Here is a 25,737-nt window from a genome sequence, read left to right as displayed (position 1 = left end):
TTGTTTTTTTTTTTTTTTTTTTTTTTTGCGGTACGCAGGCCTCTCACTGTTGTGGCCTCTCCCGCTGCGGAGCACAGGCTCCGGACTGATGCGCAGGCTCAGCGGCCATGGCTCACGGGCCCAGCCGCTCCGCGGCATGTGGGATCTTCCCGGACCGGGGCACGAACCCGAGTCCCCTACATCGGCAGGCGGACTCAAAACCGCTGCGCCACCAGGGAAGCCCTATTACTGCTTCTTAAAGCTGGCCTGCAGGCTTAGCTTGAAGCACCTGATGCAAGTTTGAAATAGCTTTGAAGCCTTTTTAACGGCATTATTGAGATGCAATGTAAATACCATAAAGTTCACCCATGTAATGTGTACAATTCAATGATTTCACCATTCTCTAATTTTTGAACATTTCCATCATCCAAAAAGAAACCCTTTACCCCTAAATCACTTCCCATTCCCCTCCCCGACCCCAGCTCCTGGCAACCACTAAATCTACCTTCTATCTCTATAGCTTTGCCTATTCTGGACATTTCATATAAATGGAATCAAATGTGGCCTTTTGTGACTGTTTTTTGTTTTGTTTTGTTTTGTTTTTTAATTTTATTTACTTATTTATTTATTGGCTGCGACGGGTCTTCCTTGTTGCGCGCGGGCTTTCTCTAGTTGCAGCGAGCGGGGGCTACTCTTCGTTGCGGTGCGTGGGCTTCGCATTGCAGTGGCTTCTCGTTGTGGAGCATGGGCTTTAGGAACACAGGCTTCAGTAGTTGTGGCACGCGGGCTCAGTCGTTGTGGCTCGCAGGCTCTAGAGCACAGGCTCAGTAGTTGTGGTGCACGGGCTTAGTTGTTCCATGGTATGTGGGAACTTCCCGGACCAGGGCTCGAACCCGTGTCTCCTGCATTGGCAGGCGGATCTTTAACCACTGCACCAACAGAGAAACCCCTTTTGTGACTGTTGAAGCTTCGTTTTTTTTAATCTTAAAAAAATAGGGACTTCCCTGGTGGCGCAGTGGTTGAGAGTCCGCCTGCTGATGCAGGGGACACGGGTTCGTGCCCCGGTCCGGGAAGATCCCACATGCCGTGGAGCGGCTAGACCCGTGAGCCATGGCTGCTGAGCCTGCGCGTCCAGAGCCTGTGCTCTGCAACGGGAGAGGCCACAACAGTGAGAGGCCCACGTACTGCAAAAAAAAATTCAGGAACTTCCCTGGAGGACCAGTGGTTAATACTCCACGCTTCCAGTGCAGGGGACGCAGGTTCGATCCCTGGTCAGGGAACTAAGATCCCACATGCACGGCCAAAAGGTTTATTTAAAAAAAAAAATGCAGTATCTGCACCCTAGTCCACAATCTACCCTTTTTTGTTTTGATATAAAGTAAAGAAATATATATTTGGTCGTCATTCCCAATTCCTGGCACAGAGCTCGTAAAACTCTTAATTTTCTGAGTGATTGGTGTGAGCGGAGTGTCTTGTTATTCATAATAAGCCCCTTTCCACCTTCCCTGAGTTTATGCTAATAAGGTGACTCTGAGGATGGAGCTGGTTGTCAAGGGAACCAACTAGGTGATGGAGGTTTGGAACTGTCAGCCCCACCCCTCACCCCTCACCCCACCTCCAGCGAGAGAAAAGGAACTGGAGATTGGGTTAATCACCAAGGCCCAGTGATTTAATCACTCATGCCTGTGTAATGGAACCTTCATAAAACCCAAAGGAGTTTAGAGAGCTTCCACATTAGTGAACACATCAAGGTGCAGGGAGGGTGGTGCACCAGAGAGGTTATGGAAGCTCCAAGTCCCTTCCCCATACCTTGCCCTGTGCATGTCTTCCATCTGGCTGTTCCTGAGTTGTATCCAGTAATAGTAAGTAAAGTGTTTCTCTGAGGTTTGTGAGCTATTCTAGCGAATTAGCAAACTCCAAGAGGGCATTGTGGGAACCCCAGATTTATAGTTGGATGGTCAGAAGTACAGGTGACAACTGGCCTCTGCAGCTGGGGACAGTCTTGTGGGACTGAGCCCTTAGCTTCCAGAGTCCGCACTAGCTTCCGGTGGTTAGTGTCAGAAGTGCTGTGAATAGAGAAACAGTTTTCCCTTGGATAGTACCACAGGTTTTCAGCCATTCCCCATTGATGGGCATTCAATTTGTTTCCAGTTTTCTGGGTTTTTTGCCCTACCAGCAGTGCTGCAGTAGACTCTCTGTACATGTCTCCTTAAGTTCTCGTGCTTTTATGTCTATGGATGGAGCCCTACGAGTGGAGCTGCTGAGTCAGAGATCTTTTTAAAATTTTAATAGAGGCTTTCAGGCTGTTTCCCAAAAGTGTGTAATAATTTGCATTTCCATCAGCAACGCCTACGCAACCTCTCCCAACCCCCACCCCTCCTCCCCCAAGTCCTGCCAACATCAGGTATCACTCTGGAATTTTTGCCATTTCTGATGGATATGAAGTGGCACCTCATTATGACTTTTATTTGCATCTCCTTGATTACTGGCAAGGTTGAACATCTTTCTATATGTTGTGGGTCATTTAGATTTGCTCTTCTACGTATCACTTATCCATATCCTGTGCCCATCTTTCTCCTGGTTGTATTTTTCTTATCAATTTGTAAGAGTTCATAGCTGTCATATGCACTAAACATGTTTTCTCAGGCTATTTATTGCTTATTGACTTTATTTCTATGGTATGATTTTTATATCAAATGAGATCACCTTCTGTAATATCACATTTAAAAATTTTTATAAGGTCAGAAATGTGACTTTTCTTTTATGACTTCTGGGTTTCTAGATTGACGTAAAAGGTCTCCCCTGCTTCTAGGTTATACATGTACTTTCCTGGGCTTTCTTCTAATATTTTTAACTGTTTTATGTTTTACATGTAAATAAATTCCAGATGGGTTACAGATTTGGGTATGAGCTGTAAGGTAGGGAGCCAGCTTAATTTTCTTCCAGACAAACAGCCAGGGATGCCAGCACCATCTATTATTAAGTAAATCATTTTTCCCCCTGCTGAACTGAAATATCTCTTTTGTTGGATTTAATTGAAATCCGCTACCAATTGCCTTACTCTTTTCCACTTCTCTGTCTATTCATATGCTGATACCGTACAGATTTAATTACAGTAATTTCATATAGTATCTTTTATTATTTCTAAGGAAGTCCTTTACCTACCCCACAGTATTCCTTTCCATAATTTTCTTGACTCTTCTCAATTCTATTATTATCTGTTTCAAAATAAACCCTTTGGGAATTCTAATAGGGATTTCATGACACTTATCTATTAATTTTGGGATAATTGACATTTTATGATATTAGCTTTTCCTGTCTGAATATATTTGTTTCATTGTGTTTACATCCTATTTTATGTACTTTGAGAAGTTCTATAGGAGTCTGTGCCTGTCTTCGTTTTTTGTTTTTGGTCTCTTTTTGTGTGAAGTTGTATTGAGGTATAACTTATATACAATAAAATTCACCCACTATAAGTGTACAATTCACTGATTATTAGTATATTTAAAGGGTTGTGCCACCATCATGCAATTTACTTTTAGAAAATTTCTATCACCCCCAAAAGAAAACTCAAGCCCATTTGCATTTACTCCCATTTCCACCCGCAACCTTGGGCAGCCTCTAAACAAAATAGATCCAAATAGAGAAAATACTTTATATTTAGATTTGCCTTTTCTGGACTATTCTTAGTGTTTTATTTTTTTATGCATAAGTGTTTTCCAGTGTTCTTCACTATTGTGAACACAATATCTTTTCCTGTTTCTATTTCAAACTGGCTGACTGCTAGCATAGCAAAAAAATATTTTGATTTTATTTATCTTATAATCTGTTGTCTTACCAATTTTCATAGGTTTTCTAGGTATACAATCATAACACAATTTATCTCTTTTTTTCCATTTTATCTTGAGGATTTAATTTTCTTATTGCATTTTTAAGCAAATTGCAAACATCATTTAATAATCGTAGTCGGAGAAGGCATCCCTGCTTTATTCCTGATTTTGATGACTATGAGTTGCCGTCAAAATGTAATTTATTGACAACTGTTGATGAACTGCAGAGGCAGGGAAAGTCAAAAGAAGGTTGAGAGGGAGTTACCTTTCCGTTGCCATTTCTTTTAAGGCTGGTATGAAATAGTTATATGTTTCCTTAATCATTGGCTGCACTGCATAGTGCCTTAGTCACTTAAAAATAAATACAATTAAAATTTCAGTTCCTCAGTTTCAAGTGCTCAGTAACCACACGTGGCTAGTGGCTACCTCATTGGACAGCACAGCTCTTAGACCCTGGGTGGGCAAACCACCAGCAGCTTAGAGTGGTGGTTACAGTTTTAAGGGATTACTTAAAACAAAACAGAATATGTGACAGAACCCAAATTGGTCCAAAGGCCTTTTACAGAAAAAGTTTGGAGACCCCTGGTCGAGAATATTGTCTCTCCAACTGAGTCATTTTAATATACCTTCTTTCCGTTTTTCTTATTACAATATCATCTGTGAGATAGATGCTTAATATTTTTCTTTAAATAAGCTTGACTTTTTAAAAAAAGAAATATTATATCAATACCATAAATGGAAATGTTTGCCATAAATAAATAACTAGAAAAATAAATAGAATGAAAGCCAACCGATGTTATTAAATTCCAATAACAAACTAGACTTTGCTCTTTCTTTTGTTAAAAAAGAGAAATTAGCAAGTGCTAAGTATTAGACGAGACACATCCACCACCTGAGAGGTGTTCCATGATGTAATCAGAAGTAGAAAAAGAGAACTGAAAAAGAAACCGCCTCCTCACTCATGATTCAAGGTCACTTATGTCCGGGGACGTGTACAGGTGTCTCCCGCTTCAAAAGCTCATTTTATGGCTGCTTCAGTTTTACGAAAGACCTACATGAGTACCTGTTTTCGCTAACCGACAGAAAGAGGATTTCTGCTTTTAGGAACAAAGGCAAAAAGCGAAAACAGTGTTCAGCTTTTGTTTTGCTGAGACCCTTTACAGAGGCAACGCGCACCTCAAGATAGGAGTGGCGCCGCCAAGCTCCCTCCCCGGGAACTACACTCGGCGTCTCAGCATCAGGCTGCCAGAGCTTTGAACTGTGTCTGTGAGCACTTTATCTAGATTTATTTTGTGCATCCATTAGCAAGATGTGTCCTAAGGTAATTGCTTCTTTGCTTTAGGCCACTTTGCTTAGAAGGTTTTCATAGGAATGCTCTACCGATGGGGGAGGGAGGGACACATACCTTCTGGAATCACCTGTAGTGTTCCTCAATTTTGGAACACTAGGCTGAGGGGAGAGGAGGTGGGGAGCATGAACTTGGCATAGGCGATGGCTGGTGCTGGGGTGGCCTAACTAGAGGAGCAATATTTAGACACCTTCCTTACCATTACCAGTTCAAGGGTGTACAAGATACATTTGTGTCGCTTTTTACTCTAGGTTAGAGCACCAGATGTAAATTTATAATTGGACCATATCACTTTAACCTCCACAGAAATGTCATTGCTGAGTTAAAATTTAATGATATTTCCTCAGCCTTTTATTGATGTTTGCTCTATATTAAAAATGACCACTGGGAAAATATTTCTCCTCCTTCTACAAAACTGCAATAAAATATATCTATTTCTTATTTTCCTTAAAGAGTAACCCAATAAATTCCTTCTAGAATTATCTACATAGAGAGCAGACCTGCTTTCTCGAAAACATTCTAAGACCTTCTTTTGAATGTTCGTTTAGGTAGAGGAGAGCAGGGAATTATTTGGGATTCAAAATGCTTTTCCTTTGGGTGAATCGGAGCCTCCCTTTTATCCAATAATAAGAAGAGTTTTCCCCTTCCCTCCCAAACCATTTCACCCTTTGCTCTAACTGCCAGGAAGTTTGGCATTAAATATAATTCCTACTAAATTATATCTCTTCTTTTTCTGAGTTCCCCTTAGCAGTCCTCTTTTTAATGCGTTTTTGTTGCTTTTAAGTCAACCTTGCTGAGGTGTAATTTACATAAAATATACATAACCATTTTCAGTGTTAAGAGTTTTGACATATTTATATACCTGCATAATCACTACCACAATTGAAATATGGAATATTTTTATTACCACCCAAAGTTCCCTTGTGCCTCCTTCTGTTCAATCCCCTTTCCTCCTCCCTCCCCAGTCAGTGATCTGCTATCACTGTAGAGCAGTGTTTCTCTACCAGGGGAGAGTTTGCCCCTTAGGGGCCAATATGGCAATGTCTGGAGACATTTTTGTTGTCACAACTGTGCAGGTGCTACTGGCGTCAGTGGGTCGAGGCCAAGAATACTGCTAAATATGCTACAATGCACGGGATAGTCCCTGCGACAAAGAATTAACCAACCCAAAATTTCAGTCGTGCCAAGACTAGGAAGCCCTACTCTAGGTATCCATTTGGGCAAGCAAACGGTATCCCACGGCTCAAATCCAGCCTCATTGCCTGGTTTTGTGCAGCCCATAAGTTAGAAATGGGTTCAATATGTACTCCAGCATGACTGGCTTCTTTCACTTAGCATGATGTTCCCCCACGTTGTAGCGTGACTCAGTACCTCTTCTCTTTTTATTGCTGAGTAATATTCCATTGCATGGATTTGACACATTTGTTTATCTTTCATCAGTTGATGGAGGTTTGGATTGTTTCAACCTTTTGGCTATTATAAATAATGCTGCTACGAACATTCTTGTGTGAGTTTTTGTGTGGACATATGTTTTCATTTCTTTTGGGTGTACAATATACTTAAGAGTGGAACTTCTGGGTCATACAGTGATTCTATAACTTTTTGAGGAATTTGCCAGACTGTTTTCTAAAGCAGGTGCATCATTTTACATTTCTTCTGCAGTACATGAAGCTTCCAGTTTCTCTCCACATCCCCGCCAACACTTGTTATTATCTGTCTTTTTTATTATAACCATCCTAGTGGGTGTGAAGTGGTATCCCATTGTGGTTTTGATTGGCATCCCACGGATTGCTAAATGAGCATCTTTTCATGTGTTTATTAGCCATTCATATATATTCTTCGGAGGAATGTTGATTCAGATCCTTTGCCCATTTTTAAATTGGGTTATGTCTTTTTATTACAGAGTCGTAGAAATTCTTTATATATTCCAGATATAAGTCCCTTGTCAGATATCTGGTTTGCAAATCTCCCCTTCTCGGGGAGTTAGTTCCTTTTATTAATGAGTATTATTTCCTTGTTCATTTAGGAGTTAGTAGTGTACTCACGATTTGTTTATCCACTCACTTGCTGGTAGACGCTAGGGTTGTTTCCAGTTTGGGGTTATTATGAAAAAAAGTTATTCCAAGGATAAGTCTTTGCATGCGCGTACCTTTATATCTCTCTGGCAAATATCTATAGAGTGGGACTACTGAGTCGTCTGGTAAGTGTATGTCTAACTTTATGAGAAATTGCCAAAATATTTTCAAAAATGGTTGCACAATCTTACATTCCTACCAGCGATGCACAAGAGTTCCAGTTGTTCCACATCCATTCTAACCTTGATATTACTGGTCTTTTTAAGTTTAGCCATTCTAATGGGTAGTGATATTTCATTATGGTTTTAATTTGCATTTCCCTGGTAATCAATGATGTTGACATCTTTTCATGTGCTTATTTGCCATTTGTATCTTTTTTGTGAAGTGTCTTTTCAAATCTTTTGCTCATTTTTTATTGTATTGTTTGTCTTCTTATTGAGTAAAGAAATCCTCTTCATGTTCTGGATATGTCCTTTGCAGGTATATGTTTTGCAAATAGTTTGTCCCAGTCTATGACTTTTCACTTTCTTAACAGTATCTTTTAAAGAGCAAAAGTTTTAAATTTTGATTAAGTTCCATTTATCAATTTTATCTTTTAGGGTTCATGCTTTTTTTTGTCCTAACCCAAGATCCTAAAGACTTTCTCCTATGTTTTCTTTTAGAGGTTTATAGTTTAGTATTTATGATTAGGTCTATTATCCATTTTGAATTCATTTTTTCCCCACATGGAAGTACATTTGCTTAGCATCATTTGTTGAAAAGACTACTTTTCCTCCATTGAATTACTTTGTCAAAAATCAATTGACCGTACATATATGTAGGCCTATTTCTGGACGCTCCATTCTGCACTATCCATATATTTGTCTGTTCTTAAACCAGTACCACACTCTCTTGATTACTGTAGCTTTATAGTAAGTCTTGAAATCAGGTAATGTAAGTCTTCCAGTTTTGTTCTTTTTCAAAATAAGTTTGCCTATTCTAGGTTGTACACATTTTTATATAACTTTAGAATCAGCTTATCAATATCCATAAGAAGGTCTGTTAGGGTTTTGATTGAGGTTGTGTTGAATCTCTAAATCAAATTGGGGAGAACTGTCATCTTAACAATGTCGAGTCTTCCAATCCACAAACAAAAAAGTAAAGATTTCATTTACTTAGTTCTTCTCTAGTTTCTGTTAACAATGTTGTGTAGCTTTCGTTGTACAAGTTTTGCACACCTTCTGTCAAATTCATCATGCTTTTGGTGCTACTGTAAATGAGATAAATGTTTTGATCATGTAAGCTGCCTCATTCTGTGGATCACTTGATGACCCTCAACAGAAGCAGGCAAATTGGGAAGGACTAGAACTGGAGTGGGTGGGGGTGGGGTGAGGGGACAACTAGTCACAGACACTGGAGCACCTTCGTTCCACTGCTCAGCACACCCACGATGGTGGAGACCACAGCTGGTAGGAACCCAGGCATGTGTCAGAAAACAGCAGGTAGAGCACAGTGACGGAAGTGTGGGCACAGGTGGTGAGAGGAAGCAGTTGGTGTCAGAAGAGTGTGCCAACAGGTGGAGGGGCCCCAGACACAGATGGGCAGGACTTGACTCCCAGAAAAGGCAACAAGAAGGAAGAGCATGCCAGCCTACCAGGCATGAGATAGTGGACCCTTTACCAAGCAGGGCTTGGGCGCAAGGCATCTGGTACCTGATGTGGAATCGGGTCTGACCCTCTACAGCAGAAGAGGTAGAGCGCACATTCAGGGCTTGTCCAGAACCAAGTGTCCTAACTGGGTGTCTTAGCATGTTGGACTCTAGTCTTTAGACTTGTCTTCAGGAATTGGTCCTTGGCCTGGGCTGGGGCTGGAGAGGAGGCTGCCAGGTACTAGGAACCTAGGGAATCTGGCCAGCCCTTCTGGGAAGGAAAGGGAAATAAATTGTGTTTATAAAGGTAATTGGGAGTCTGTCATCAGTTCCAGCCCCTCCCCTTTTCTAGTGTGAGCAGATGAACAAGAAAAAGAGGAAATGCTGGCATTCAGGGTGAATTGCATGGGCAGACAACCAGACTTCCCATTACTCCCATTTACTTGCTTTCAAGAGATGTAGACTTATTCATCCCTTTTGTTGGCGGTTACACAGCAGGTGCCCCACAGCCCAGCAAGTGCTGAAGGAAAGGCTCATTAGCTCTTTTTGTTTAAGTGAATGAAGGTATCTCTACTTTTTCAGACTCAACCACCAGGAAAAGCTTTTGGACCTGGAACAATCCATTGCACCCCCTCTCCAACTGTTCATTCAAGGAGGGCAGCAGCCAGATGGGCCGGGTTAGAGCGGGTGTTCAACTCCTGTTTTTCAGCCATTTGAAAAGACTCTGTCTTGTCTGGGGCCCCGGTGAACGGAGTGGAGGAAGGGGGCCATTCGCTATTGCCTGTGGAGGTGGCCCCCATTTGCTCTCTTCATTGAAGATGATGCCCCTGGTGCTGGCTTGGTCCCAGGGTGGGAGGTGGAGTGTCTTTCACTGAGATAGGGGACACTGGAAGAGGAGCCAGGTGCAGAAAGAGTATGATGAGCTTAGTTTTAGATGTGATGAGTTTGAAGGGCCAGTGAGACATCAGAGCAGAGCGATCCCATAGGCCATGAGATGTACTGATGAATGGTAGTTGAATAAATGTACAAGAGATGTTGACTTGCTAGTGGATTGCCTGCGCTGGCACAGACTTCCTCAGAGTGTACTCCAATGCTGCTGCTCGCTTGACCAGGGCTATCGTCAATTCCACAGCTAGTTTGTTATAAAAATATTTATGTAATCAAATAGTACCGAGAGACTGAGTCCTGCTGCAATTCCCTTTCTCTGGGACAACTGCAGTTAATAGCGTTTTATGCAGAAAGCTCATTTATGTGTGAGTTTATGTATATAGATGAATATTTATAAATGAGATTTACATATAAATGAGATTTAATATTCATATATATATATATATATATATATATATGAAATCTCACTTATATGTAAATACACAAGTAGATACACACACCACAGGTCCTGTTCTGTAACCTGCTTTTCTTTTTTTTTTTTTTTTTTTTTAAACATCTTTTTTGGGGTATAATTGTTTTACAATGGTGTGTTAGTTTCTGCTTTATAACAAAGTGAATCAGCTATACATATACATATGTTCCCATATGTCTTCCCTCTTGCGTCTCCCTCCCTCCCACTCTCCCCATCCCACCCCTCCAGGCTGTCACAAAGCACCGAGCTAATATCCCTGTGCCTTGCGGCTGCTTCCCCCCAGCTATCTACCTTACTACGTTTGTTAGTGTGTATATGTCCATGACTCTCTCTCGCCCTGTCAAAACTCACCCTTCCCCCTCCCCATATCCTCAAGTCCGTTCTCCAGTATAACCTGCTTTTCTTAACTTAGCTCTGAATCGTAGACAGCCTCCCATGTCAGTACTTAGAGATCTAAACAATCCTTTTCAATGGCTGCATAGCCTTCTATTGTGTGAATATGCCATTATTTATTTAAACAGTCCTCAGGTTGATAGACCTTCAGCTTGTTCTCAAAATATTTGCTATTATAAACAGCAGTGCAACAAAATACCCACATAATACATTTTTGTGCCATGGTCCAACTGTTTTCTTAGAAGAAGTTTTTAGATGTGGAATGCACATTTTAAGTTTTCATACAGACATTTCATGAAGATTTCCTTCTGATGAGATGGTACCAATTTGAACTACTAATGGTGTCTGAGAGTGAGTCCATGCTTTTCTCACTTGCTCTGGGCTTTGTTCTCTTTTATCTATGCCATTATGATAAGTGAAAAGTGTGTTTTCATTCACATATCTTTGATTATTAATAAAGATACACATTATTTCATTTGCTTCTTAGCTGTCTATAGTCCCCCTACCCCTGTGGGTTACCTATTCATATCCTTTGCCTATTTTTTGTACTGGAGTGTTTGTCTTTCTCTTAAGATTCATAAGTGCTCTTACGTATCACAGTTATCCTTAGTTAGGGTGTTATATGGTGCAAACATGTCATAACTAGTTTTTATTTGTGTTTGTTAAAAGTAGTTTGTGGTATCTTTTGCTGCATCACAGGTTTTCATTGTTATTTTAGTCATGTCTACATCAATCTTATGTTTTATAGTTTCTGGCTTTAGATTATGCTAAGAAAATCGTAACCCATCCAAAATTTATAAAAATATCTGTGTTTCCTTCTAGTACTTTATACTTTTATTTTTTATGTAAAATGTAAATCTAATAATGTGTCACTTCCTTCTTTGCCATATCAGCAAGCCTGCCTGATGCACTTCCGTAGCACTTAGTGTGGCTAGGCCACACTCTTGGCCTAGCCCACCAGGCCGTGGACGATCTGGGCTCTGCCTATTCTCCATCCTCATAAGTCAAAAGTATCAACCATCCCCAAAGCACTGCTCTGCTTCCGTTTGCAACGCCCATGCTTGTCTTCTCCCCCACTGTCTGGTGAACTCCTAAGCAACTATCAAGGCTCACCTCAAGGGCACTTCCTCTGCGAAGCAGCCTTTTATCCCAGTCAATGTTAAGTGCTTCCTGCCCCTCCTGGGACTGACACAGCTGTTCTCTTAACTCACGGTGAAATTTTTGTTTATACATTTCTTTCCACTGCAAACTTGTGAGCTCCGGGGCTGGGGGGTGGGGGCGTGCAGCATCTGGCACTTGGTACAGTACCATTTAGCAGGTGCTAAGCCTGCCCCTGTGATCTGATTTGCATCTTAGCAAGCTCAATGTGCTAACAGTGTGGAGGCTGGGAGACCAATTAGAAGTCTCCAGGTAATAGTGATGTCCCCATCCAGGTAGCTGACAAGGACCTGGACTGAGGTGGTGGGTTTGGAGAAAGGAGTTTAAGAAACAGATTTAGTGGGTAGAATGGACAGTGCTTGAGTAGAGTGTTTTGTTTCAAATGTCTCCTAAATGTTCAACAAACGAGTAAATAAAAATGTTAGCCTATTAGCACCGTCCAGACCTTTTGCTTTTGGTATTATTTGGTGTTTAGAATTACCCCTACTCCTATTCCTTTCCATGAAGCTGTGTGATGTTGACTAGTCATCACCTCCAGTCATCATCTGTCGAGTGGAGATAGCCTATCACCTCCAAGGGCAACTGCGAGGTTGTTTCAATTAAATGCCATGTGTTATGAGCCTTCACAGCCCCTAACATAGTAGCACTCAGTAAATGTTAACAGTCTGGCCTCCGCCACCTGCTTACCTTGGGTGATTGGGTCAGTTGCCATCTTCTGACTGCCATCTTCTGACTGACCTAAGGGATTCCTAGAGAGAGAAGCTGAAATCAGCATTTATTATTGCGTTTCCACACAGCACAGGCGTGCCCTGACAGCTGGTCTCCATCTGTCCGCAGCTCTCTGCTCGCTCTGTTTGCCCATGCTGCCATTCTTACTGTCGTCCCCAGTCTGTTTTCCTTTTCCTCCAGAGACCCTCCCAGCATTCAGTCCTTTCCAAGCTCTGCTCCTTCCTTTTCTATTCCGTGAGCATTACGTAATTAACCTACTGCATCCTCCTGCCGGGATCACAGCAGTCACTGCTCTCCCAGCCTCCCTTCAACCTGTGCCTGGTAAACAAGCAGGAAGACCCGCCCCCGAATCATGGTTATATCCCCTGACCATACTCAGCATCCTGCTCTGAATGCTCCAGGCCTTCCCAGGCCCAGCGGATCTCATTCAGAAGCCTGAGCCTCTTGCTCTGCACACCCTGGCTCTCCAAGCTGCTTCCTCATCCCAGCCTAACCTCTCTGCTCCAAGGCCGTTAGTCGGCTTGCCATTCCCAGCCCATCTTTGCTTACTTCTGCCCCTTGTCTTTTTTTCATCCCGCAGAATGCCTGCTTTGTTCCTCTGCCCCAGGCTTGCACCAAACACCCTCACAACTGGCACAGAACTCTCTTTTGAGATGCCTTCCTTGCCATTGCTAACAGCCCATTACTGTGGCTAATGCTTTGTACTCATAAAATGCTTTCCCACCGCTGTCTCATATGATCAATCCTCCTGCTTTCCTTCAACTGGTATTTAATGAGTCCACTCTGCATACCCACCCTGGGAAGGATAAAATAAGGTATAACCTTTGCTCTCTAGGAGCTCCAGTCTAGTAAGTACGAATTCCAACCCACAGTTTCCTTGGCCATAAAATGGGGATGATAATGTTTAATGACCTCACAGGGTTGTTGCAAGATTTATATGACGTTGTGTGTGACACAAAAAGAGCTTAATAGCAGTGATGTGGATGGATGGTGCCGATGGCCACTTTACAGCTGTGCAGATGGGCTTGGAGCTGTTAAGGATGTGCCCACAGTCACACGGCTAGAGGGACAAAGCCAAGTTCGGTGCTTGTAGCACGGCCCTACCCCGTCGCCCACTCCATCTCCTCCTCATATCCCCCTTTGCTTCCTTTGTGTCCCACTCACTCTCAATCACTGCTCCCTTAAACAGGTCTCTGAAATACAGACGCAATCAGGCTAATGGCATCACTGCCCCAGTCAAGGGGAAGTTGGTCATTTTCATCCCTAGTCCTTTCTTTAAGCCTCCTAAGCATGCCCACTTGGCCTGCCACTCCAGGTGCTTCCCGCAAGTGCCCGGCTGTGTCACCCATGTGAGTTTGTCTCTAAGAAGCAGTTGATAAGCTCACCGTGGCTCACCCGCCTTCCTGCCCATCTCCCCAAAGTTGGGTTCCATTAGTCATGTCTGTCCATGGGCACTGATGAGGTTTGCTTCTCAGGCTCCAGGAATTCTGGATTGGGGTAAAAATACCCATCTGCCTCAGTGATGGAGGTGAGTCTGGTCCATGAGAAGGCAGCTGGCAGAAGCAGGCACAGGAAGAGGGTCACTGATTGAGCGGAAACACTAATGGTGTTAAGTCAATGGCAGGTAAAAGCATTGCATTTGGGAGAGAGGCCTGGAAGCATATTTTAAGCCCAAGTTGAAATATCTGGTACCTCTTTAAAGGAGTCATATCACAGAGAAAAAAGTTTGTGTCCTTCAGAAATCTACTTAAGAGTCGATATAAGGAAGGAGATTGGTTTGTTTCAAAGCCCAGTCCTTTTAGGAAATCTTCCAGAAGGTGGCAGGGTGATGGCAAGACCTACTGTAAAGAAGAGAGAACGTCTTTCACCTTATGTCCATTTTTTTCAAACAATATAGAAGTATTTATGTCGTTTTAAATGACCATATTTACTTTTCATTATAAAATTAATATATAGAAAATTTGAAAAATCAGAAGGGGAAATCACCTACAATTCCATAACAAACCTTGTTGTTTATTTTCCTCTGGTCTATTTTTTGAATGCATATTTTCACATGGTTGTAATAGTACTTGACATACCATTTTTGTATACTGGCACGCAGTTCTGTTTTTGTTTTTTGTTTTTTTTTTAATTGTGAAATGTTTTATGGGATACATCCAGAAGAGCACAGAAAATATACGGACAGTTTAAAGAATAATTTAAATTATTTTAACTCCCACCCAGGTAAAAGACTCGAGTATTTACAGCTCTCAAGAAGCTTGTGGCCCTCCCCAAACACAGCCCCCTCTCCCCCAGAGAGAACCACCAATCTGACTTTTCTGAGAACCTTTTCCTTGGCCTTTTCTTCATAGTTCTACCACTATGTGCCTATAATTCACTTTTTCCTGTTTTTGAATGTTATATGAATGGAATCATACCTTACTTACTTTTTGTGTCTTGCTTCTTTCCTTCAATTATTGTTTTCAAGACACTGTATATGGCTGTAGTTAGTTCATACTCATTTTCAGTTTAAAAGAGTAGTTTTATTTTCCTGCTCTGTTTCTGTCCCAAATCTAGACTTTATCACGTAGCCCAGGTTGGTGATGCTTTCATAGTTGGGAGAACTCATTCCTTTCCCCTGCTTGTGGCTTTCCCCAACCTCTGCCTGAGAATGTAGGTCTCAGTGGGAAGAGCACTTCCCCTTTTTCTGGCCATGGCACTGGCCCTCTCTGCCATTTGGCTGGCGTTCTGGGAAGCAGCCACTCTGTGGGCCGCTGGAGACCCTTGAGCTGCAGCTGCCGTCCTTCCAAGGGAGTCGATAGAATTATTTCTGGGGCCTGGAGACAGCTGGCGAGAGCATGGAGAGCACAGCACGGCTGAGGAATCTGCCAGAGGACTGGCCAGAACCGGGAAGGTTCTGGTGGTGGTGGTGACACTACTGGTCACGAAAAGCCAGGTGTTCTCTGGCTAAAGCCTCAGTCAGGAGTCAGGAAGCCTCGTCTCCAGTGTGTGCACACCTTCCTCTCCCCTTCTTCCAGGGCCCTGGAGCAGCTGGGCTCACGGAAGGGGGATTTAACTCATACTGGTGTTTGCTGGTGCCTAGCCTCTCTGGGTCTCAAATGAGCCTCCTGACCTCAGGGAGTAAGTGGGCACCTGAAAGGAGCTATGTTGCTGCCCAAATGCCAGAAACTGGGCATGCTGGGCTGGGATGCCCACACGGACACACACGTGTGTCAGCGCACGGAGAAGCCTGTTCCGGGTCAGCAACACACACACTCACATGCCCGCTCAGCTTTGCCTTCTAACAACTGCCCAATTTCTCTCATAGCTAATCTTGTCGAACAAGTGGCCCGCGGCTCCATTTCTTACCACTCTCTCACAGCTAATCCTTTGGAATTTCGCTTTTGCTCTCTTGAGCACTGATTGTGCTAGCTCGGTAAGCCGCACCCTGCTGGGCCGGGCCAGGCTAGATGAACCCATGGGATTAAAACCACTTACTTGATTTTAGCCTGTTGAGGACTCACCCCTGTTGGATTTGTATACACTTTCCCGGAAGCCAGGCCCACCTCTTGGACTTTACTTGTAGCAGCTCCCTGGTCCTAAGCTGGTATTTTATACTTTCTCAGGGGCAAGCCCTTCCTTGGTCATCACATTGACAGACTGCGGTCATCCCCTTTCCTGTTACTGCCTGAAGAGGCTGCCCTGGTGCTTGGCTCTCACCGGTAGTCTTGCCCTTTCCCGTCCTACCTGGTCTAGTTCCACCTTCTGTACCATGTGGTAGCAAAGGTGGTGGCAGTATTCCAGGTGCAGATGCTTCATGGTCTTGTACAGATGGTCCCCAGTTACAAATACCCTGGGCCAGCCTTCACCTGCCACCCATAGCCCTGACCCTGCCCAGCCCCTGGGTTAAAGGAAACAGGGCCCCTGGGATGGTAGAGGCTTCCTGGCTAGCCAGTTAGATGCAGAAACAGTGCGTTGCCAGCAGATGAAGGATACAGTGTGTCTCAGGGTGGGTGTAACATCGGCCACAGCCTCTCTAGCCTCTGCCCTCACCGAGCTAGCCACCCCTTGGCCTGACCAGCCGTTCTTCCTGTCCAGGTCCCTGGCCTCCAGGTCCCCACCGGTTCTTGGAGAGCCCCAGATGAGAGACGGAGGACCTGCCCTTTTACCTCCCCCAGTTCCTCTTCCCACGGTTGACTTCTACTTCCAGAATCCCTCAAAACTTTTTGCACAAAACTCCCAGGTGCGTGCCAGCCCTCCTGGACACTGATGCTGGCCTGGGTTGGAGAGGGATCCAGGGAAAGTCCCGGATTTCCGGGTGGGTGGTGGGAACAGTGCAGTTGGTTTGGGGCCAGGTGAATGGTGCTGCCTGTAGGACATCCCAGTGGAGTGGTCCAGTGGGCGTTTGGATGATATTAAAACTCCCCCACTCCTTCGTTCTTAGCATAGTGGAGTTTCCCAGATTCCTTCTTACTTGGCAAGCAGAAAGCTAGGTGGTGAAGAAATCAGTCATAGAGCAGGTGAAGTGTGACTATGGGATGTGGGAAGAGGTCCTCAGGGGGTGGGAGCAGCTGTGATCTTGTCCTTTTGTTTTTCTTACTTGTCACCTAATTGTTATTAGTCATTAATTCATACAGATTGACTAGGGGAGAAGTTACCTCCAGGAGGGGAATGTGGGTTGGGATGAAGGAGGTGCTGACTCTTGAACACGGAAATGACAATGTTGAGTTCCCAGGTGTTTGTGTCATTATTCTTTGTACCTTACACGTAGGTTATAAATGTTATTTAAAATCTACTCAAGAGTTCATAAAGCCAATTAAGAATTAGTTATAAAATCACACTGTGCTTTAGCATTAGTTAAGAACTGTTTAGTGCTTTACTATTTAGAAAGCAATTTACTTTTTAAAAAAAATAAATTTATTAACTTAAACACTTAGCTGTTTCCCACTCACCTCACACTTCTCTTTTTTTTGGTTTTTGTGTTCTGCTGAACCTTTAATTTATTCTCATTTTCAACTCCAAGAGCACCCCTTTCTGGAATCGTTCCAGGGTGCTCTAAGCGCAAACAAATACCCCTCTCCCATTGTTCTATCTCTCTTCCCTGTGTGCTGATCAGAAGAAGAAAAACAGCTGCATGGTTTTGTTTTCATTTCCAAACCCGTGACATATATTGCCCTTTGATCCTTTAGCAAATGTTATCTGCTTGGAGCAAGGGACAAGACATGCCATTCACTTAGCGTTTCCCCTGTGACCTGAGCGGCTTCACCTCCCATCCAGCTTCTACTCCGGGTTGCCATTAGGGTCGGCTTAAATGCCACAGACCCTTCATGTCATGGCGCAGTGTGTAGCTCTTGCCTATTCCTGGCTATCACAGTGACCAAGCGTGTGTAAAATCACACATTTTCCTGTGGATTCTACTGAAAGAGGAAATATGAGCCTTAAACCAGTGCCTGTTAAGAGGAAATATACATCTTAAACCAATAACTGTCAGGTTAGTTTTAAGGTCTTTCTGTGAGAAGTGTCCCTTTGCAGTCTTCTGGCTTGTGTGTCTGTGCCCAGCGTGAAGCCGCCCGGAGTCGGCCCCGCTGAGCTGCCGGCAGGAGGCAGCTGTGCCGGACAGACTGTGCCGCTCTCGTCTCACGCCTCCCTGCAGGCTCGGGGAAGTGTGGAAGGTGATGACAGAAGCAGGCAGCTCCAAACACGGTGTTGGGGTCGGCGGAACGAACACTGTGCACCTTCTAGGAGTGTGGGGCGTGTGCATTTCGTGAATGAGAAGCAGAGCTGCCCGTAGCCTTGACTGTCCACTTGGCAGGACGCACCCCCGGCCGCGCGCATTCCTGCCCTGGAAGCTGCTCAGCAGCGGGAAAAAGGGCAGGAGGGTGGGCGGTGCGGGAAATGTACTGTCATCCAGCAAGACAGTTGTTGGAGGGCAGATAGCAATAATTGCTACTATTTTAAACATGAAGAGGCTTTCTCATGAAAGACTGAGCTCCCAGCTTACACCGCTGTCCCTCCCCATCCAGAAGTCCCTGTTTCCCCCAGCCTGCACATCACCTTAGCTCTGACCCACCACTGGTTTAGGAATGTAAGGACCAGGAAATTGGGGGATACGAGCTGGGTACACCTGGATAAATCTTTGCATATTGGAGATATCCACCATCTTGCTGTGGAAGGTGTCATTCCCTGAATAAATTGTAAAATTCTTAAGATCCTTAATATTTGTAGCATAACACCACCCCATTAGTCCTGGACTGGTTCCCTTTGATTCAAGGTCACTGTTGGTAAAGTCCAGGACTGGAGGGAAAGTCAGAGGGGACTTGAATCTATGCAGCTCTAGAATTCCATTCCTCTGGTTTATTTTTTATAATAGCATTGAACTATCTGGCAGTTTTTCCCCATTTCTTCCTGGGAGGACAGATATGTGGTTTGAATCCTTTTGTTCGAATAAACAGAAGAAGTGGATGATCAAAGTTTTTGGTTAAACAAATGGGAGTGTGGGGATACAGTCAGAAGTCTTTAAAGGAGGTGTATTTATTTTAAGGCCCAGTTGTTACTCAATGATGATTTGATTATAATATTTATTTCTATCTAATGTGGTATCTTAGTCAGCTTGAGCTGCTATAATAAGAATACCATAAACTGGGTGGCTTAAACAACAGAAGCTCACTCCTCACAGCTCTGAAGGCTGGGAAGTCCAAGATCAATGTGCCAGCCAATTCCGCTCCTGACGGGAACTTGCTTGCTTGCAGACAGTCATCTTCTCTCTGTGTCTTCATATGGCAGAGAGAGAGAGAGAGAGAGAGAGATCCTGTGTCTCTTCTTATAAGGGCACTATATGACCCTCATGACCAAAATATCTCCCAAAGATCCCATCTCCAAATATTATCACATTGGGATTAAGGCTTCAACATATGAATTTGGGGGAGGGGGAGCCTAAACATTCAATCCATAGCATGTAGTAAGCCAGTGGGCGGGATATTGGCTCTATCTATACAGTTATGATGTTTGGGGATAAAATCGGTGACTCGAAGAATCATAAATTAGTAAAACTGATCCTGAGCTTCTTGACCATGACCATTGACAAGAATGTTCTTTGAATGTGCTGCCCCAACCAGAGCAGAGGGAAAGACAGTCATAGCCGGTGGCGTTTGCACTGCTTAAGCATTGCAGTGTTTCAGCAACCGTGCTCAAATCCTTTCCCTTTTGGGGGGACTCTCTGAAGAGGTCCAAAGTATCTCCCCACTCACCCACCCCCTCACTCTGTAACGTTCATATATGCATAGTACACTCACAGACAGCAGGCACACTGTGGGAAAACATGTCAGTGGGTCTTTCCTTTCTTTCGTTCAGCAAAGACTAGCAGGGAAAGCTGTAGGAATGAGGTGCTAATGAGGTTGCTGGGGGAGGCGAGAAGCATAATGAATGTCAACCATCACACAAGTCAACAGCAAGGGGGGACCAGGAGGGATTAGACATCTTGGTGATGTAGACAATCTGGAAATGTAGAAATGTGGGGAGGATACTTGTGTAACAAGACACCCCTCCCATCACCAACCTGCTGGCTTCATCCAGTCACAGTTGTGGTGTCTGGTACCTGGTGAGAGGCACCCAGTGTCCCCTGGACACTTTAGCCACTTAGTAATGCAATTATTTGTGTCTCTTTCGCCCACTAGACTGAGTTTCTTGAGAGCAGGTCCTGTGTGCCTTCAGAGTTGTCTCCAGTGCTTGACACTGAGAAGGAGTGAAGTTATAGAATATTTTCATGCACACAAATGTTCATTTTAAAAAGATATTCTCCAAAAGCACCTTGGGCAGGGAGATATGATATTATCCAACCACACCAGTCCAGGCCTGGAGTGTTCTAAGGCTTTGGTCAACCCAAAAGACTGAAGTCCTGCAGGTAGTTATGATGACAACAACCTCCAGTCTGAAGGTGATAGTCTACCAGAGGGTTGGAGGGAGCTGACAGTATTGTGCCTAATCAGGCCTAGCAGCCAGGCCACTATTCACACTGAAGCCATTATTTACAGAGTTGGTTTCCAGTGAGGAAATCTCTTCCTGGCTGGTAGCTGGCCACCTTCTCACTGTGTCCTCACACGGCCTTTCTTCTGCGCATAAGCATGGTGCACAGGGGTAAGAGGGGGTAGGGGAGAGAGGGAAAGCTCTCTGTTGTCTCATCTTATGAGCACACTAATCCTATCTGATCAGGGCCCCACCCTTATGACCTCATTTAACCTTAAAAACTTCCTTAGAGGCCCCATCTTCAAATATAGCCACTCTGGAGGTTAGAACTTCAACATATGAATTTTGGGAGGACACAAACATTCAGTTCATAACTGCTCTGAAAACGACTATCTGGGTTTCAATTCCTACTCTTACAAACTAGCTGTGTGACCTTGAGGAAGTTCCTTTAACTTTTCTAAGCATCAGCTTCCTCATGGTAAAACTGGGGACAATAATGGCACCTATCTCAGGGTACTGTAAAGATCAAATTAGATGACGTATCTGATGGGCTTAGGGAGGGGCCCATTATCCAGTAGGTGTTTACTAAGTGTTAAGATCATTACAGCACCCTCCAAGTTCTGAGAATGAGTTCCCTCTAAGGTAGTCCTGGGAGTCCAGTCCAGCCTGGATTTCCAGGACTAGGTCAGGCTGTGTGAATGGGATCTCCAGACCAGAGAGGTTCCAGGACTCCCCAGTATTGTTGAGGGAGCCCAGCCTTTTCAGAGCCTGGTTAGCCTTCAGGGATTTCCAACAAGGAAGTGGAAAATGACCGGGTGAGTCATGGTGGCAGCCCAAGTGTTCTAGAGAAGGATTCAGTGTTATGGCTGGTGGTAGCAAGTTCTTTTTTCATCTCCTTGCATGGAGAGTGGCAGAGGGAGGGACTGAGCTCACTGGACCTGAATGAAGGGTCACATTGGATTCCTTCTGCCTTCTTTGTAGCTTAAAAAGAACAACAACAACATCAACAAAAACCTTCTTTTATGCGGTACGCGGGCCTCTCACTGTTGCGGCCTCTCCCGTTGTGGAGCACAGGCTCCGGACGCGCAGGCTCAGCGGCCACGGCTCACGGGCCCAGCCGCTCCGCAGCATGTGGGATCTTCCCGGACTGGGGCATGAACCCACGTCCCCTGCATCGGCAGGCGGACTCCCAACCACTGCGCCACCAGGGAAGCCCCAAAAAAACCTTCTTGACACAACTTTTCAGATTCTAAAAGGTAATACAAGTTTATTGTATAAAATTTGAAAAATATAGAAAACTATCAAGAACATAAAAATCACCTGAAACTCTTCTACCCAGAGTTAACTTTGGTAACCTTTCCTTTAAGTCACAGACCTGGGTATGAAGCCCGTCCTTCCATGCTGGAGTGGTGTGACCTTTAATGGGATACCTGTTCTTTTCTTTTTTTTTAAAAGTAGACTTTTTTTTTTTTTTTAGTATTTATTTATTTGATTGCTCCGGGTCTTAGTTGCAGCAGGCTGGCTCCTTAGTTGAGGCTCGCCAGCTCCTTAGTTGCAGCACTTGGGCTCCTTAGTTGTGGCATGCAAACTCTTAGTTGCCGCATGCCTGTGGGATCTAGTTCCCTGACTAGGGATCAAACCCAGGCCCCCTGAATTGGGAGCTCAGAGTCTTATCCATTTACCTACTTCCTCATCTTAAAACGAGGCTAATACTTCCTGCCTTGTTCCTACTTCTCGGGGCTGCCATGTGAATTAAATTCCAGGCACGGGGTGTTAGCTTACTAAAAGCTGTTTTCTTATTTCTACTGAAGAAAACACCCTTGGCTTCTGATTCCCGCATCAAAGCTCAGATAAGAATCCCCCATAAATCATTATCGTATCACCCTTTCAGGGTCTCCGCCCTCCAGGTGTGTGCTATGAGCATGTGTTCTGGATTAATAAGCAAATCAATATCCTCATTTACCACACTGACATAATGACTATGCAGAAATTTCCCAGCATAAATATTCCTATTTCTCCTCTTACTTAAAGCTGCTTTAAAAGATGAGGATTATATATTTGCACAAAGGATTATGTGTGTCTTACCATCATTTCCCTCTGAGAACTTGCATCTCTCCTTTTGTGGTCACACCTGGCCTTGGCTTTGTAATGAGAGAGAGAGAGAGAGCGACTGCATCTCTGAGGCTTTCTGAACTTCCTTTGGCCAGAATGGTTTTGTCCATCACTTAAGAACCAAAATCATTTCCTGATTATTGTGTATTAAATTAAAATTCCAGTTTTCAGATTTTAGGACAAAAGTTCCCCTGAAATATGTCAGCTTCATTCCAGCTTCAGACAATGGGCTTATTGCTGTGACTGTACCTGTCCCCCCATCCTTATGGCCTCCCCAACTCCTCCCCACTGCCTCTGCCTAGGGCCTTCCATACTAGGGGAGGGACCCCTCCTCCCCAAAGGCCAGAATGATACCTGGCAGGGACTAGATGTTCATGGAGGACAATGTTGCTGTGTAAGGGAACAGGGTTCACTCCCAACCACCTGTCTTGTTTCCCAACACTGCCCCCAACAGACCACCCTCTCCTGAGAGCAGGAGGACCTGGTAATTGAGGCTGAATAGGTACTGTAAACTTGCTTGGTGTGAGATTCCATGCACTCCAATCTGGTCAACTTGACAAAAAAACAACTGCCTAACCAAGTGTGTCCAGGAGAGCAGGCTAAGCTCTCCAGATAGTTGACTTATTTCCTTACAAGAGCTATTCCTTCAACGGATTGTGAGACCTTTTCATCCTGGGACAAAGCCTTCCTGTACTTTGCCTAGTGGCAGGCAAAATGAAATGACAAGGATGAGAGATAGTATGTCGCTTCCTTTGCTCTGTTCACAGTGATGTGCTGTATTAGAAAAGGGATGAAAGTTGAGCATTATCCTGGACATAGAGTTGCCAAATATCCTGGACAACAAATATGGAATTGTCCTACCGCTTGTTGCTTTAAACCATTTGATTGTCAGGGTGCAACAAGTAAATGCAGCCAAAACTTCATTTGTGAACAGTTTTGAGTTTCCTATACTGGATGCTGGGGATGAGGACCAGGCAGAAACGCTGTTTGCTGCTACGCCTTTGACTTTGAGGACTTAGTCCAGAGGTGGAGATAGACTCCAGTGCCTCATGAAGGTACAGAGGGAGTTGGGGAAGGCTTCTCAGAAGAGGGAACAATTGATTGGATCCTGAAGAATAAGTTTACCGTGTAGAAAGGTGGGCTTTATTGAGCCCACAGAGACACTGCAGTGGTGTAGTCTCCCTCCCCCGGTCAGGTTGTGTCCTATATTTTCTAAGCCTAAGTAAAAATCATTTCTGTTCAGATACTGAATGGTCAAGATAGTCGCCAAATCAACCTGCATTAAACGTATATATCAATTAGGGGAGAATTGACATCTTTACTATGCTGGGTCTTCCAATCCATGAACATTGTATGTCTCTCCACTTATTTATTTCTTTGGTTTCTTTCATCAGCATTTTGTAGCTTTCAGCATACAAATCCTGTATATTTTCTTAGATTTCTACCTAAGTATTTCAATTTTTTTGTGTGTCCATTTGTTCATCGTTAGTATATAGAAAAACAATAGCTTTTTGTATGTTGTCTTGTACCTTGTGACCTTGCTGAACTGACATTTGTTCTAGGAGATTTTTTTGTAGATTCTTTGAGATTTTCTGCATAGCCCCCATCACGTCACCTGCAAATAAGAATGGTTTTATTTTTCCCTTTTCAGTCTATATGCCTTTTATTCCATTTTCTTTTGTTATAGTGCTAGCTAGAACTCCTTTGTTGAATAACAGTGGTGAGAGTAGACATCCTTGCCTTATTCCCAGTTTAGGGGGAAAGTATTCAGTCTTTCATAAATTCTGATATTAGCTATAGGTTTTTTGGTGATGTTCTTTAATTTTTAAAATTTATTTATTTATTTATTTTTGACTGTGTTGGGTCTTCGTTGCTGCGTGTGGGCTGTCTCTAGTTGCGCTGAGCAAGGGTTACTCTTCGTTACAGTGCACAGGCTTTACATTTCTGTGGCTTCTCTTGTTGGGGAGCACGGGCCCTAGGTGCACAGGCTTCCGTAGTTGCAGCACGTGGCATGTGGGATCTTCCCGGATGGGAGATCCAACCCATATCCCCTGCATTGGCAGGCGGATTCTTAAGCACTGCACCACCAGGGAAGTCCCCGGTGATGTTCTTTATCAACTTGAGGAAGTTAACTTCTTTTCCTACTTTCCTGAGAGTTTTTTTAATCATGAATGGTGTTGAATTTTGTCCAGTGCCTTTTCTGCATCAATTTATATGATTATGTGATTTTTTTCTTCTTTAGCCTGTTAATATGGTGGATTACACTGATTGATTTTCAAATATTGAGCAAGCTTTGCATCCCTGGAAGTAATTCCATTTGCATAGTGGGATTCTTTAATCCTTTTACATATTGCTGAATTCTGTTTGCTGATATTTCGTTAGAAATTTTTGTATCTACATTCATGAGGGATATTACTCTATAGTTTGTTTGTTTGTTTGTTTTTCTGCACTGTCTTTCTCTATCTTTGGTATCAGGGCAGTACTGACTTCATAAACTGACTTGGGAAGGTTTCCTTCTCTATTTTCTAGAAGAGATTGGGGTTAATTCCTCTTTAAGTGTATGGTAGAGTTCTATGGCTTTTGAAAAGTTGATTCTGGGGACGCAATCTGGACCAAATAAAGCTGAATCGTGGGGGTGGGACTTGAGCATATCAGATGAGCTTATCAGTGTGCAGCCAGCTGTGGAGCTTCAGTGTGGTCGTGGACTTCTTGAGACAAACATAGGAGGGTGAACTGAATCAGAATCCATCTGAAGAATGACATGAATTAAGCAGCTGTGAGGCTTGGAGACTTTGGCTCTCTGAGACACGTCCCAGGAGCCTCTGATATCTTCAGGACCATATGGTATAGCGGGGACATTGGTCATACAAGACGTCTGGGTTTGACTTGGCTACTTACTAGCCATAAATTCCTTATTAGCAATTTCAGTTTTCTCGTCTGTAAAATGCCACTTCTTGGGTTGATTTAGGAATAAAATGAGACAAGAGATATGAAAATGCTTTAGAACCACCACAACTTCTTGAGAAGGTGAAAATTGATGTTTCTTTGGGCCCCAGCTTCACCCTTACTGCTGTGGTGTCATGATTCCCAATGAGTCCTGCTGTGAGGTCAGTGGGAGGCTTGTGACCCCAGCTGGCTATAGGACCAGTGTCCTCAGGCTGTGGAGAAACTTCCTCCCCATCCCT

At 43.8% G+C, this 25,737-nt stretch overlaps 1 protein-coding gene across 1 annotated transcript in view; it reads left to right on the top strand.

The window, feature by feature from the left end:
- The window catches only part of DPYSL5 (dihydropyrimidinase like 5), an 89,222-nt gene that overhangs the window by 13,832 nt on the left and 49,653 nt on the right, over window positions 1–25,737 (top strand). The gene's annotated exons all lie outside the window — the stretch shown is intronic.

The sequence above is a fragment of the Neophocaena asiaeorientalis genome, unplaced genomic scaffold (assembly GCF_003031525.2).
Source record: "Neophocaena asiaeorientalis asiaeorientalis breed wild unplaced genomic scaffold, Neophocaena_asiaeorientalis_V1.1 scaffold345, whole genome shotgun sequence".
In the NCBI taxonomy this organism is placed as follows: domain Eukaryota; kingdom Metazoa; phylum Chordata; class Mammalia; order Artiodactyla; family Phocoenidae; genus Neophocaena; species Neophocaena asiaeorientalis.
Note: the sequence above shows the minus strand (reverse complement) of the source record. Positions and strands in the feature narration are given on the sequence as shown.